The following is a 16,349-nucleotide window of genomic DNA, read 5'->3' as shown; positions in this document are numbered from 1 at the left end:
TCCAAGTCTCCTCCAAAGACAGTAGCTGCAGTTGCTCTGCCCTGCAAGTACTCAGTTTGTCTCCTCTAATTTAATCTTTAAAATCCAAGTGTATGGGGTTTCTGCAGTGAAGTTTTCAGGCTATTAACAACTTTTGAGTACATAGTCTTTTGTATTATAAATATCATAATGACTTTTTCTCTAATGAAGTTGATTTCTTTTGTGTGTATAGACAACTGTTTTTTATTCTCCAAAGGAAAAACATTCTGTGAAGAAAACTAAATCCTTTTATTACATGGAGAACAGATTGACAATTCCTGAATCCTGACTCCTTTGTGAACTGCACTTTGTTCTGGATGGAGATGGAAATGTAACTCCCCTGGCAAGCATTTGCTATCATGGTAAATCATTGTTTCCATATGGAGATGATTTTTCTGTAAAGTATGTATTCTGTTTTCTGGGTAGGGAAGGGCCAGATTTCTCTGTGTTGATGTTGGGCATTATGTGATCCTAACGTGCCCTAAAGTGATCTAGTGAATGACAGTCTCAGAAGTCTCACTGTTCCATATCTGGGGTCCCATAATTTGTCTTTTACTCTTCCACAAACCATTCTTTTTCAGATGGCTGGTACCGGTTTTCTAAAAAGTAGGAAAATCATTATGAGTGATTAGCTCTAATCTGATGTGATGCTGGTAGCTGGGAAGAACAGCAGCTTCTGTGTATTTGATGTGTAGCCATCAGCTGGCAGGCCAACCACAGTGCTGCTGAGCATCTCTGGGTATGGTTTTTTAAAGAGCAGCAGTTGGTAAAGGCTCCAGTCTTCTGATCTACAGCTGGATGACCACATCTCACATCACTGTGCAGTCTGTCAGTTAAAACTGGATTAATTCCTACTTCTTAGGCCAAAAGGAAAGAAGATGGAGAACCTCAGTACTCTTCTAGGTGAAATCATACCAGTTAGGCAAAAGTACTAGTCTAGCTAGAAAAACGTGCCCACTCTTTTTGTGCTATGTGTGTTACCTCTGTGGATGTGCAGTATCAAAGCAAGCAAATCTGGCTCCATGCTGCTATTTACGGGGCAGTGACCACCAGTCACCATGACCGAAGAGCAGAGGCCACACAGATAAGTAGCTTGGCAGGCAGAGCAGCATGACAACACAGTCGGAAGCTGGCTGAAGTATCCAGGGTTTCAAGTGGAACTGTGGGACTATGCGAACCACACATACTCTGTGAGGTGACTCCAGACTGCAACAAAAAGAACCTGCAGCCATTTGTCCATAAACCCTGCTGCCAAATGTTTCGTGTCAGCACCTCTACTTTGATCACCCAGTATTTGCTTAGGTTCTGTATAGACATGTCAAAGGAGGTGCCTGTAAAGGGAATTAAGGCATTCCCCAAATCTGCAGAATTAATTTTGGCATCTGTTTTAGGGAGATGTGAAAAACTGATGTATTTGCATGATGATCAGCTTGTAGGATTAAACAAGTGCTCCTGCTGGTAGAGCAGAATGAGCCCCTGTGACAGGAAAGGCTGATTAGCTGGGAGCTTCTTTGCTGGCAGCAAATCCAGGCGAATACTTTGCAAGTTATGAAATGACTTCACTTGCATCAGCTATACAACGGAACATGTTGGCTTTATCTTTTTATTGAGATTTGTGGAATTCTCCTTTGACAAGGACTTGAAATCAGCTTTTCTTACAAAGGGCTATGAGAACGTCCAGCTGTGCTTCCTGGTAAGTTAAGCACGAGAAGAATTTGGGAGCGGAGTCACTAGCAGTAACCATTTTGCTTAGCTGCGTTAGATGTTTCTGCTATGCCTCCAGGGAACTAACCGGTGGCCGTCTACTCAAACGCTGGAAGCGGCATGAAGTTGGAAACACAGGGCTCTGATGCGGGGGAAGTCGGACTAGATGCCCGCTGTTGGCCCCGGAGCCTCTGGCTGCTCTCCCGCAACGGCGGTCAGGAAAGAAGCCGTCCTCAGAGGCCTGAAACCGCCCAGCCCCTCGGCGGGCGGCCCGGGGACCGCCAGTACGGCGGGCAGCAACGGGCGCCCTCTCCCCACGCCCAGCAGTGGAGACGGCGGACGGGCCGTCCCCGCCGCGCTGGGCGCCGTCCCGCCCCGTCCCGCGCCGGGGAAGCCGAGGGCAGGGAGCGGGGGCGCGCAGCCCGGGCAGGTTCCGGCTCAAGCTCCTCCGCCGCCGCCGCGCCCTCAAGTCACGGGCACCACCGCCCCGCGGGGCGGCACGGCACGGCACGGCACGGCACGGCACGGCACGGCACGGCGGGCCCCGCTCCGCTCCGGGGCGGGCGGCAGGGGGCGCCGGCGGGCGGGCGGCGCGGCCGCTCGGGGGCGGCGCTCGCGGGAGTCGAGGCGCTCGGCGGGGTGCCGAGCCGGAGCCGTGGCGTGGCGGCGGGCAGCGGCTCCAGCTCTGGCCCCGGCGGAGGAGCCGAGCAGGTGAGAGTGTCCCCGCGGGCGGGACGTTGCCCTGGGTGCGCTGCCGGGGAGCGCTCGGGCCGGTGCCCCGGTACGACCCGGCTGTATCTGCGGTGCTTCCTCCCCCCCCCCCCCCCGTTAAATACTCGGCGGCTCCGGCGGGAGGCCGCTGCCGACGCCGGGGGAGAGAGGGGGTGCGGCGCGGGCGTTTAGGGCGCGGCGGGAGCGGCTGCCCCGCGCCCGGCTGCGAGGGCCGGGAAGGGTCCCCCTCGGTCCCGCCTGCGCCGCGCACCGGGGAGACGCGGAGCGGCAGAAGTGCTGCGGGCGGCGGCAGTCTCGGCCGCGCGGGCTGGCGGTCTGCGGCCGGCGGCGAGCTGCCCCCCGCGCCCGGCCTGGCCGCCTCCGCGCGGCCTCGGCGGGATGAACTTTGCCTCCGGGTTGGTACGCGCGGGCAGCCAGCCGGCTCTCGGTGCTGACGGGCTCCGTTCCGGGTGTGTGTGTGTGTGTGTGCGAGCGGTCCGCGCAGCTTAGCGCCTCCAGACCGCGTGTGCGTGCGTGAGCGCACACACGTCGTGCACGGCAGGAGCCCCAGAGGGGCTCGTCAGTCCCTCTGCGGTGACCGACTCCGTATCTGGCAGCCTTGGCGGGCGAACCGAAGGGTGCTGTCGCGGAGGTGCTGTGCTTCTCCAGCGGGCTGGTACTTCGTCACCTCTTGTTGGTCGATGCGCTGTGGCTGGAGTGGAGTAACTTACTTGAATTTGCCTTTTTTTGACGCCTGTTGTCTTTGGTATGTCTGATAGCAGTCCCTTTCGTTGTATCTACTTTAACCTAAATTTTTTTAGAGCCTTGAATGGGCTTCTTAGTGTATTTCTGCGCTGCAGGTTCCTGAAGATAATCGTGAACCTTTTGACAAGCATGGACTTTACATCGGAAATGTGTTCTGACAAGGAGATTGTCTTGGCCTTCATGTGGAATATTGCACTTACCCCCCCCCCAAAAAAAAAATATCTGTCAAAGTCTTTTTAAAAATGCTAGGAAGTAAGGGGTTAAACAATGTATTTGTAAATACCATAACCTGATCGCTTTACGTAAAGGCTGGGACAATGGAAATGATGGGGTGGGAAGAGTGCATGTGATGACCTTATGAGCCTTTTATTTTGTCTGGCATTATAGTGTGAGATGAGCACCTAGGTCAGACCTTAAATTTTCTCTTCCACAAATACAGTTTCATGTGGATGAAAAAACTACAGAGTAAGTGGCTCTATCCTTGACTAACTGCAAAAGCTGTCACATATAATAAGTTATTGTGCCAGTATTACAATAGTAATGGGATATTAAACCAACACATTTTGGCAGTAAGTAGCTGTAATACTTATGCCCTGTTTTGACGTCTGTAGAGGGAGGATTAGCTCAGACAGAATTTGTAGTGGGAGGGTGTGAGTGGGTTGAAAAGGAAAAGCTGCTTAATTTTAATCTTCTCAAAAAGGTAACTAAAAGTAGCGCATGTGGTTAAAACACATATGCTCCTCTTTCTAATGGCTTTTAATTGTAGTGTCTTAAATATTTTATGTCAACTCAGTAGTGCTGAAACATTAATTTTTATAAGATTCAATACGTACTAACCAAGCTCCCTGTTCTGCAAAAAAGGAAGTATTGAGGAATAGCAGGGTCTCATGTGAAGGTCTGACAACAACAGAGCTATAAAACTGCAATGGTGTAACTAAACCTATGTATCTGTACCTATGTGCCTCAACAGAGGTGTACCTCTAATATTTAGTAATATTGTTTCAGTTTCATAATGGTGAACTTGCTTTTCTCTAACAACCCTCATTTGTCTTTTGGGCTTTTTTTAGTTTAAAAAGCGGGCATCTTGGAATGAATGCACACAAAAAGGAATGCTTCAGGATGTGCAAATCTACTGTCCCCCATGAAGTTTGCTTTCTCCAGTGGTTTTACAATGGGGTGTATATTTTTACATACTTCCCTCACAACCTCCTTAGATGAAAGAAACCTTAAGTGTCCTGTGAGGTTTCTTCTGTAGGTTGTTGTTAATTTTCATAATCTCACAGGAGACCTTTGAAAACTAGACTTTGGTTGAATTTTTCTGCATGCTTTTTCTGCTGAAGTTGCAGATTTATTTATTTTTTTATTTTTTTGTTATAAAAGGCTTGTATCTTACGTGTATTTGCATATTATTGCCCGAAAGATGAATGACGACTTCTTGTGATCCTAAGTGTGGCTTTTATCTGGATTTATGGTCAGTTCTAGTTGCATATTCTCTTCTTCTCCCCAAGGTTTTTATTTTCTTTTAACTAATACCCCCCCCCCCCCGGTAATTAATATGCAGAAAACCACCGTGAGGTGTGTGTTGCTCAGAAACATACATCAAATGAGCCTAGGAATTAAATGTTAAGCCACCTGCTAACATATGCTTTATGATTTAGATATGATTAGATTTATGGTTTATGATGGCTGCTACAAAGGAGGTGGTGGTACCTTAATTGTCAGGTGGGTGGAATCTTCAAGGCTGCCTCTACCAAAATGATGAAGATGCTCTCTCAAGGAGTGTTGGGAGGCACACACAGAACATGCAGCTATGGCTTTAGGAGTTGAAGGAATCATTTGGTAAAGGTAGTATGAGAGGATTTAAGAAGATGGAGTTTGTTACAGGTAATACAGGAAGGTTTTGGGAGTTACTGGTAGATACACAAGATAGTTACTGAAAAGATGGCCAAAAAGACAGCATGGCAGCCCTACTGTGCTGGTAAGCACTTGACTAGCACACACAAATGCTGCTAGGCAGCAGCCTCAAGGGTGAGGAAGGATTTGCTTAAAAAGAACCTCAGTGGTCCAAAAGTTGGACAAGCAGCACGGTTTGGGTCAAAACTGTTCAAGCAGTGCGTTGCATTTGGGAAGTGTTTGAATGTAGCCTTTAATCTTGACTTGCTGGGAGAGGGAGTCAGGAAGCGAGCTGTGCATTGATTCACATTCAGAAGGTTATATTTAAAAATATTCTAGCTTGGGTGGTAAATTATTTATAAAAATGAAAACTTAAATTGTGTAACAAAAAGGGAAGAAATGCCAAATGCCTGGCAGGAGACTTTAGATATAGATTTCATGCAAGATTACTACTTGCATGGGTTTTAGTGTCGTCATAATTTTGCTGGAATTGTACTAACATATTGCAGTACTGATAAAAAGATTGTGCTTGAAAAGAATTTTTTTTTTCTTTGAAATGCTTTCCAGAATGCTTTCCGTAAGGAATGCAGGCCAATGTATGGTATAAATTACACAGAAATAGAAATGGAAACAGTTGATCATAAAGCTACATATAGGATGCTGATGACTAAAGGTTTATGTAGCAGCTTTCCAGAAAGATACTAGAAATGTCATACAGACTGTGGAACACTTTATGTTCTGTTAAAATCAGGCTGTGCTTTGGTGAAACCCAAACGGAGTCCTTTAGGGCAGAAGGTTTTGGAAATTTGATTGTCTAAAAATTGTAGCAGAGGATACCTGAGGCTTGACTTATGTCTGTGCAGGAGCATGTGAGCTTTGCCCATGTGGCTTGTTTTGTGGCATTGGGTTAGGTTAGTATTCAAAATTAACATTCTTGTTTGTTTTGAAAGTGTTAGGTGGTCTCTGATTACAGCTGGATGAGGCATTTTCTTGCTCAGTGAAGAAATAAAGAGTGGGAAGGTGTACTGTGAGAATCAGTGTTTATGATTCTTTTTAAAAAATCAGATAATGCCATTTTACTGTGTTCAGATAATGCCTGAATCATAAATGTAATAGTTCCTCCTAAGCAGCAAAAACAGAGCATTTTTTTTTTTCATTGTACAAAATGATAATAGGAACATTTGCCAGGAGGGCTACAAAGGTGGATGGTAAGTGTGTTTCTGATGACAGGCAAAGGATTCAGAGCAAGATTGACAGGCTCTTTTGTATTGATTAGGTAAACTGGGCATTGAACAGCTAGATAGCTGGCATATTTCTTAAAAATAACTGATTTTTGGAAACTGAAATAATTAGGCTTATTTGTTTGTCTGAGATGGGAAAGACCTTGTTCAGAAATGCTGTTTGGAAATACTAGTCAGTGACTGTTATCCAGCTGTTTCATCCATAGTTTCTACAGCCACCTTAAACTTTTTCAGGTACCAAGAATGAAGTCAGTTTGCCCTGGAAAGTTGTCATGTGATTCGTGGCTTCCCTTATGAAAATAAAAAAATAAACACCATAACTTTGTCTCAGTGTCCACTATGATAAATTCCACAATTACTTACATAGTGGAGGTACTGTACTATGTTTTCCTAATGCTGATAGTCTCTGGTGATAAAAAGGGAGGCCCTGTGAATACCTGGTACACTCTGTTGTTAACGATTATTTTAAAAGGACAAAGCAATGCTGACACTGGATCTTGCACTTTGCCATATTTTTCATGCTTTGTTCATCTTCCTCTCATCTACGGTTATGGCATTGGTTTACTGATTGCCCCTGAAGTAGAAGTCTGAACACAGGCTTGCATTTCTGTCTGTGAAGACTTTTGGGTGCCTTCATAAGGAGCTTCTGTTGGGCCAGTAAATTGTGAAAACAACTTTGTGGAACTAAGCAACAAAAATGTGCGCAATGGGCCTTTCAAGTTAAATGCTAGGGCATTGTGTTTAATGCCAGTGCTGTTTACCTAAACCTATTTTTATTTTTCCTTTTGAAGAAATAACTTGCCTGCTTGTACCTTTGTGTTGGGGTTGTCTCTAACTGTAAGATGGTGTATTTCTAGAGGTTAGCTTGTGCCACTGCCATGAGGATCAAGGAAAAAAAAAACAGGCATGCCCATTTGCCAGCAGCATGGCAATTTTTCCAGTATGTTGCCTGTGTTATTCCTCATTCAGCTATCCAGCAGCCAGGCGAGTTGGCAGTTGTACAAAGTGTTGTGGGGAAGAAAGGGCAGCAGAAAATGTTGTCTACTAATGGACCTGTGTAATCACCATTCTAGGGTTAGATTGCAGGAAGATGACAAAATCGCTGAATAAAGTCTGTTTAGTCTTTTTTTTTTTTTCTTTTTTTCTTTTTCTATCCAGTATGAGCTGCCAGCTGTTGGTGCTGCAATGGGTAATAGCATACCTGTGGAAAAAACCAAAAGTTTTCCGTTTGGAAGACAGGAAACATAAGTGTGTACATACCCCGTAATTTTGAATCCTTGTGATTGTATAGAGGTGGTTGAAGATGGAAGTGTTGGGTGACCTGGCATATGATGGCAGTATGGAACAGATCTCATAGCAGGGCCGTAGTCAGGAGAAAAAATATTTTGGGGTGATGGTCAAAATATAGCTTGAGCACAAGGATAGAATAGAAATGTAATCGGTAGTGAAATAAATGTCAGCCCTTCCATCCCTCTCGCATAAATACTTCCAACATCACGTTGTTGCGCTGCTGTTTTTCATAGGTATAATTTAGATAATTTAGTAAAATTGTGTTTTACTTCATGGAAAGCTGTCAGTAATGGCTAAATCACCAGATGTGAAGTTTTAGGGTAAGCTGAAGGTGTGACTAGCTAATTGTTATGGGTGGGGTTGTGGGTGAGTTGCCAGGGGAATTTAGTGGATTCAGATTCTGGGAGTTTTTCAGAGGGTGAGGGATAAAGGACCAGTTAAAGAGAGGATACAAAGTGGGATGGCAAGTAGGCTGAAAAGCTTGGAGTACTTAAGTCAGCAAGCTCTTATGACTTAACTAGAATCTCCCCAAATCCATTCAGTTTGAATACTGCAAGCAAATCAACCTAACTGTGTGAACCCCTGAGAACTGTGGCTGTGTGACCTTTCAGCATTAGAATATAGACATGTACAGGCAGGTTATCAACGAACCCAGCATAAGATTATCTGGAATTAAAAGAATAAGGACAGATTTGGGAGCTCAGGTGAGATGGATTTGAGAATAGGACCTGAGTGGAAGGGCAGACACGCAGAGGAAAATACTGTCATTCATGCTAACATAATCTCAAACGTCGGACAGGATAACTTTAACCTGGTGTGGGAAAATAAACATTTTCCTACATTTATGAGCTTTCTTCACTGATCTGTTTATTCAAATTGACTTCACTGGTTGATCGCTACTGGGTTTGAGTGCATCCCTGCAATGTTTGCTTTAAAAGTTAGTGCCAGAAGAACGTATTTGTAGCGGAATACAACCCCTGACACTGGGGCAGAGGGAGGCATGTTCCTGTTCAGAGGCATGTTCAAAGATCTGTATTGGAAATGCATGCAGAGGGGAGTGTTATAGTAGGGGAGGGCATTGTTCAAAGAATTAAAACTAAAAAGTAAAAGCTTAACTAAAAAAAAAAAGTGTAATTATTCAAGCACATTAACTGCTTTGCCTTTGCATGCTTTTTGGAGGTGCGTTGTTATCTGATCAGGCACTGACTGTGATCTGTGTGTGATTAGGATCTATGCTCATACAATTATGAGCATGTGGTATATCGTTTTAAAATGGTAAGTTTAAAATAATTACATTCTGGTGCTGTTTTTTAAGAATTATTTAATTGTCTGCATGTTCTGGAATGGTTTTGCTGCCAGTTAAGACTCAGTTCTGGCCTGGAGCCATCAAAATCATAAGGTTTCTTTCAAGTTTCATAATAATGTTAAACAAGAGTTGTTCAGTTTCCTTTAAGGAAGTAAAAGCACTTCCTTTGTTTTTGGTTTTACTTTCCCTGCAGTTCAGAGACATGTATGACCTATCATTGCATAGGAAAAGGAGTAGGAATATGGTGAATTCCTGAAGTGGATGACGAAGAGTTGGGTTTGTGACAGATTTTCCTAGGTACTAAAATTTTGCTTCCACAGGGCCTCCAAAGTGACTTGCTGGACTGGTGGGTTGTTACTGACTTTGACTCTTTTCAGATTTCTGCAGAGTAACATATACAGCTGTAGGACACTGACCTTATTTTCAACCAAAAAGACGTAGTCAAGCCCAGATCAAAGCACTTACTGAGAAGTTTGTCTGAACGGAAGGATCTCTTGAACTAAAGGTTTAAGTGGACCAAAAGAAACCGAAGTTAAGGACACCTTAGTCTTTGAGATATTTTGTGCTCTCATACATTTGCTGTTCAAACAAGTAAACCAAGTGAGACCTTTAAAATCATCATAGTTGGAAAACGGAAGGTCAAAGCATGGAAACTTCCAACAACTCCTAAAAGGAATATGAAAATGAGAGAAGAGGTATTAAGCTAGCAAAGGAATTGCAGTAGTCTTTTCAGTACTTATGGTTCGGGTATGCCATGAAGTCTGACTTTTTAAAGAGGGGAATGGTTTGTGATCCAAAGTTATTTAAAGACTGTTTAAAGCTTTGTAATTGACAGTTTTTATTATAGACTGGATTTTATTGATAGACTTAACACAACAGTAAAGCTTCTTTTTGGTTTGAAAGGAAGTAGTCAATGCTATATCATGTTCTGTTCAAAATGCAGCTTCAAATTCAAAACCACATCCATCTTCATTCAGAGTGTCTGCTGCACTCTGAGAGACCTTACAGCAGTGGTAGATCTGCGGGTTTCTTCTGTTGAATGAAATGGCCTTTCTCAGTCTTCATTTTGGTAATCTAAAATGTGTAGGTTCCATAGAGCTGGGGACTTCTTTTTTTGCTTTTTGATTCATCTGAGCAGGTTTGTAGCAGGTGTAGTATAAAATAAATAGTCCTGATAGGCTGCGATGAGGGAAAGGAGGTTTAGGAATAGAACAGCAAGGGAAACTTTGATTCTTGGAAATGTTATAAAAATGCACATGGCAGTAGCATGTGCTTGTTTTTAATGCTCTTGGTAGCAGAACTTTCATGGGGCTTTTTTTCTTATCTTAGTGAGGTGCAAGGACATGTTCTAAAATCTTTTATCTGTAGCAGAGAATCAATCTGCAGCAAATATGTTTCTGTATAAACCCTGTCCTCAAAAAAGTGGTCAAAGGCAGACTAGTGTGTGACCTAGAAGATGTAAAGTTTTATATTTACATGCAGTTTCTCTGTATTGTCAGATGGAAAACAAATATTTGTCAAAGTATTCCAATTTGTTTCCAAATTTTTTTCTTTGCTACAGAAGGGGATGCCATTAATCAGGTTTCAATGATGCTTTTTCCTGTTATTTGGTAGGCTTTGTGTTCTTTCTTTTACCTAATAGGAGTGTAACAAATCTTCATTATGTATTCATAATTAGAAAAACTGAAAAGTACTGCATACTGAGTTTAGATTTTTGTTTCTGTTAAAGTGCATAGGTGTGAAACCCAAGGGTGTATGATGGCCCCTGTTTTGCTCTCATGTTTGTAGAAATTGATTATGCATCCATTACAACTTAGAAAATGCAGCGGTGTAAAATGATTGTAACAACAGCTGTAGTGAGGGCATATTTGGGCTTAGCACCTGATCTCTGTAAACTCTGAAGCGGGAAAACCCGATGGAAATCTGCTCTAGCATGCTTTCATTCCTATGTTTTGGTGGCTTGCTTGGCAGCATACTGGTTTAGAAACAAGCTCAGCAAGATAACCCAGATATATTGTGTGGTATGACAGCATCCGTCGCCATTCCTTCCCTGGATGCCATCCTATGGATCCTATGCTGGATGCAGCCAGCAATAGGAAAACTAAAACTTGGTCATATTTAGTGCTTGCAAGCAGTGACATAAATACAGACTTAAATAAAAACATTTTGCTGGCCAAAAAAAGATTTAAGACTTGTTTCCAACTTGTGCACCTACAGCAATTTTGGCAAATAACCAAGGAAAGGGAAATACTGTATGTGTTATATATACCTTTGGTATAGGGACATGTTGTATATATGATTATGTAGGTTTTGGGGTTTGGGTTTTTTTTTTTGTGGTGTGGAGTTTTTTTGTTTGTTTTTTAAATATACAGGTACTGACAGAATTAAGATCATCCAAAACCTACTAGGGAGGGTGAGAAAAAGTAATCTGTTGGGTAGGTGGGACTTGAAAATATGTAGAGGAACAGAGTTTGTAAAAGGGACAGGATTAAAGGGTGGAGATGATTTGCAGTGGTAGATGACAGAGTAAGTCGTCATGTTTTCCTCTGGGAAACAGCAAGGAGGGAAAGAACTGTGTGGCACCTATTAAAAGTAAAGGAATACGTTTTTACAGCTGATGGAAAGCAGGATCAGAATGACACCTGTAATTTGGAACCCAGAAGCCTTGTAGAAGGGCAAACATTCCTAATTGGAGAAGTCAGTACTCGGGCAGTTGTTGCCAACATGCATCTCTACTGAAGGACTGGAGTTCACAGGTTCCTGTGGGTGCAGTGTGGAGCTTTACCTGTGTGTCTTGCTTAATGTGGAGTAGAATTCAGCAAAGAGGTTCTTGTCTTGGCTCTGAGCCCCCCCAGAGTGAAGTGATATGGTAGAACATCAGTGACTAAAAAGTAAGACTAAAAGTACTAATCAGAAGAGAGAGAGAATGCCTGAGCTGGCAAGCATGAATTTTGATGCTGACCATCACTTTGTCCTCTGATCTAAACAGATGTCTAAATCTGACACAAAGTAGAACATAAAGGAGACTACAGACAGGTTGCAATAAATGTTCCATAATTGTTTCTGTGTGCAATCCTGCTTTTCCTCTTTGTTTACAGTCAGAGCTAATTTAGACTTTTTAAGTTCCTCCAGGCAGGGGCACGTCATCTTTGTGGCAGATGGGAACACTTGATGTTCTTTATAAATAGACTAGTGAAGCCGGTAGGAGGAAAAATGCCTCTGTCTTCCAGATGCTGCCAGAGCCTGGGCAGGAAGGCAGCAGACTATCTCCAAGTTGAATCTCTAAAGGGGTAAGTGTTCTGGGGAGAAGGGGAAAGGAGACTAAATTTAAAGTGTTTGGTTTTTTTTAAGGGAAGTATGCACAGGTCATGGAAATTATATTTGAATTGCAGCTGTTCAGAACTTCTCTCACGTATACTGATAATTTTAGTAATAGCAGAGAGACTGGAGAAAGAGAAGAGTGGTCTAGAGCAATGGCATCATCCCAAAGGAATTAGTTGTTTACAGTACCTTATATTTTGGCACTGTAGTTCTCTTCATCTCTAAGTTAGTTCATGCATTTACTTTGGTTTTTTTTTATTAATAGTCCTAGGAACTATTGATTATGTAGAAATAACTGGAGTACTCATACGCTTTAGTGACTACATGTCAAAAATTATTGTGCTTAATCTTAAAAAAAAAATACTGTTTTGGTATTCAAGTGTTTTTAAGTGTGATTTTGAAATGTTATGGAATAAAAAGGATACTTACAGGTCACAATTACGGTATTTCTTCCAAAAATTCTTGTTTGAATTGTCAGAAGCATTTGGTTTTAGAAGTGGTTCCTTGCAAGGTGATTAGTGGTCAGAGTACAGAGGAGGTAAGCTGATATGCCTAAATGGCATTCTGTGGAAGTGTGAAAAAGATAAAAGAATCAAACATTTAATGATCTTTTCATGCTTTTTAACATTTCCCACACTTTTTATTTTTCCCCAGTTTGTTCAAGAAAACATGGGTATAATTTCATCAGAAAACTGGTGTAAGTCTAAGGAAATTCCAGAAACTGGGAGATGTCTAGGTGCAAAATAAGTCAACTTCCAATGTTGGGAAACCCATAAAGGGTAGTTGTAATGTTAAAACATTACATTACATTAACTAGAACATTAATGCACTAAACATAACTTGAATATAGATGTCTCGGCATGACTTGTCTTTATTGCCCAATTTTAAGGGATTCATAGACTTGTAGGTTCTAATTTAAATAAAAGAAATACATTCTAAAGCACTTAGACTGACAAAAATCAAATGCAAACCTAAACTTTGTAAAAACTTTTTCTGCTTGCATCTCTTAGCTGCTGATCTCTGAAAGAAGGCAACTCATAATGGTGATTTGAGTAGGACAGCATTGAAAAGCTGGAAACTGTCCTTTGGAGGATATAAGCTGAATTTGTAAGCTGAAGACTGCTTTCCCAGAATTTCCAGCATAAAACTGTATGACAGTCCTGCTCAAACCTGAAAGCTGGTTAGGAGAAAGATGTTTAAAATGTTCACCATGTTAGCTACTTGCGCACCTTGAGATTTAAAAGCTAAGATCTCAGAGTCAAGTGGACCTTTTACTTTGAGAACAGTGGATTATCTTCAAGGTGTGGTCAAATTTCAGTGTGGCTAATGGTCCCTTCATCACTTCTGAATGCTAAGCAACTCTTCACCTTTACTTATTAAATCCAGCAGTAAATTTGCTGCACCGTGAGAATAATGAGTGCTGTAGAGAGGGACAGAATTGTTTGAGGAAGAGCTCTGTTTGATCCCTTGGCTTTAATGAAGTGAGAGCTTGTGATGGTTGCCTTGACAGGCAGGGCAATACTGCTGTGCCATTTTCAATAGCTTTTGCACATCTCAAGACCAGCTGTGCCAGTATGAGGATTTTAGAACTGACTAGATAAGGAAGAAACTTGGAATAAGGAAAAAGAGAAATTTAGATGTAGATATTTTAATGTTCTAAATACTAAAATATATTAAACTTTTGCAACTTAGCTGTTAGTTTTGTTTTTTTAATCAGATGCTTGCTGCTAAAATCTTAAGTACTTTCAAAATAAAATTATCTTGTAAGTAGCTATTAGTTTTTACATATCAACATGTAGCTATGCTTTGTTGGATAGGCGCTGCTTCCTGCTGTTTCTGTGCATGATTACCATGGAGTGGTACATGTTGCCTTTTCTTACCATGTCTTTCCTTATCTTCACTTATTTATTTATTTTTTTTTTTTTATGAGGCTGCTGACCTGTTTGTACTTTCAGTCAAGTTCTGTGTTTCTTGTGGTTTCTAACTTCCAGCTTAAGTCATGGGGTGTGCTAACATAAGTAACGTTACTGAGCAGGTTTTACGTAATTTGTTCAATGATGAGCCGATTTTACTTTTTTTAGAAATGTATTTTCTTACGTCAAGTGATGTGACCTATTTCTCATAAATGCTTTTTAAAAAAAAAACTGGAATGCTTGCTGCTTTCTGATGGGAAAATGAAGAATTATGATTAACAATATTGCAGATGCTAGCTTTGTTACTTTGTGATGCAAATGCAACTTCAGTGTTGCAGGAATTGTATGTCCAGTTTAAATTGCTGATGTTACAGTTGGCTACAGGGGGTTTGTGAGGGTTTCCTCAATGTGATGATTACAAGCATGAGTAACTAAGCAGGTCATGCTGATGGGATAATTGCTTCTGCTGAGTGTTCCTGTTTCCTCTCTGTTCTGGTGCTTGCTGTAGATCTTTGTAGCACTGGTCAACTTGGTCATAACCACAAGATCCCAGACACTGTTTTTCATTCCTGCAGGAAAAAAAGCAAATCCTTTGAAGCACCAAAGAAAAGGTTTGGCTTGTGCCACTTGCTGACACAAGTATTTTCTGCAGTTTCCAATTCAAGAGTATGAAGTTCTTCAGCTGTCTGAGAATGTCTGGATACTGGACTTGTGGGTTTTAGTAGGTGAAAAATGTACTGCCTGGTAGTCTGCTGCCAAATGGCTGGGGAGTAATTGATGGAGCATCACAAAGTAAAGTGAAAGTAAAGGCAGGAGTCTTCATTATAATTGTATCAGGAGCTGTCACCTTCATTTCAGATGTCTTCAAAACAGGTTTTGTCAGAAAATAAGCCTGCAGATGTAGATGAAAGATAAAAGATGCATCAAAAAGCAATTACAATTAAAAACTCTCTCCTGCAGCGTGGAGACATCAGACGAGTAAGTGGGTCCCTGTGTTCTTCCATGACTTTTTCTAAAGCTATCTATGAATGTTACTCCAAATCAACGTTATGTTGTCTGCATGCTTTTTGCTCTCCCTCCTAGGATCTATAAGCTTGTTGCAAAATATGCCTCTGGATGTCTTTGGCATATAGTTAGGTACAGACTTAATGCTTCCTTCCTTTTGGGCAAAGTCACCATTTCTCTTTGTTATTTCATTGTGACCGCTTTTGCTTGCTAGTATTTCAGTAGACAATGTCATTTTGACGTACCACATCAGATAAATACAGTAATTTTATTGAGGCAGACTTTGAAGAGTACTATTGATTATTTATGGAGACATGCTATTTTAATCAAGTAAATTCATTTAAGCTGTCATGGTGAGTCAATGTAATAATGTGCTTATGCTTCATGCTAGATAGTAGGTTTGTATGCTAGATGGATATGGGTGATGTAGAGGATGTAACAGTATCAGTCAATTGGAATTGGCACAGAAATTTAGCAGTGGTGGTTCAGCGTCATGTCTAACCTCACAAGTGCTTTGAAAGCATCAATATCATGTTATTTTCAGGGCCTGATTTAAAATAATCAAAAGAAATAGTTTAGCTAGTCAACCCTGCAAAAAATGTTGTCTTTATATCTTGCACAGGAGGAGGGGTTTTCGGTGGCGAGGTTCCATGTGGAGCACTAGCTAGCAATACCCAGCTAGTGCTGAGCAAAAAGTAGGTTAGTCACGCCAGCTGGTCTGCTGGGAGCTGTGTGCTTAGTCTAGGCTCTTAGCAGACATGCCACTCTCCCAGCATTTCTAGGTAGTTACTAACTTTTCCAGTGAAATGGCCTAAAACAGAGAATGTGACTTGACCACATTTTTTCCAGAAGCCTAGCAGAGGCTTGGCTACTCTCCTGACTCCCTGTTCTGGCCTTCAGTCGTAAGACTGTTTTTACCCTTGTGTGAGCATGCAATAGCCTAGCACCTTACACTAGCACATTGGCACTGTTTTGTGAGATTAGGTAAGAGCTCTAAAGATTAGGTAAGAGGTTAGGTAAGAGGGTGCTATAAATGCTGTGAGTAGTTCTGGCAGCTTTTGATGAGTTGAGGCTTTTGGATCATGTTTGAAAGAAAAAGATAAATTCCGTGGGTAGGTAGGTATGCTTCAGAAAGTGACTCAGAAGTAGGCTTTTAATTATCTGCATTTCGATATAGGATGC

General features: G+C 41.9%; 1 protein-coding gene across 5 annotated transcripts in view; it reads left to right on the top strand.

Moving 5' to 3' along the window:
• The first annotated feature begins 263 nt into the window (after positions 1-263).
• The window catches only part of PXYLP1 (2-phosphoxylose phosphatase 1), a 60,730-nt gene continuing 44,644 nt past the window's right edge, over positions 264-16,349 (top strand). The window contains exon 1 of one of the 5 annotated variants that reach the window (XM_075031884.1): positions 264-380. The gene's annotated coding sequence lies outside the window, so the exon portion shown is untranslated. Of the gene's footprint in view, positions 381-1,633; positions 1,712-2,333; positions 2,434-3,159; positions 3,200-15,065; positions 15,141-16,349 lie in introns of those variants that run through there. The other 4 variants (XM_075031881.1, XM_075031880.1, XM_075031882.1 and 1 more) reach the window with 4 other exon arrangements.

This window comes from Buteo buteo, chromosome 7 (genome assembly GCF_964188355.1).
Source record: "Buteo buteo chromosome 7, bButBut1.hap1.1, whole genome shotgun sequence".
NCBI lineage: Eukaryota > Metazoa > Chordata > Aves > Accipitriformes > Accipitridae > Buteo > Buteo buteo.
This window is presented reverse-complemented; position numbering and strand designations above follow the sequence as displayed.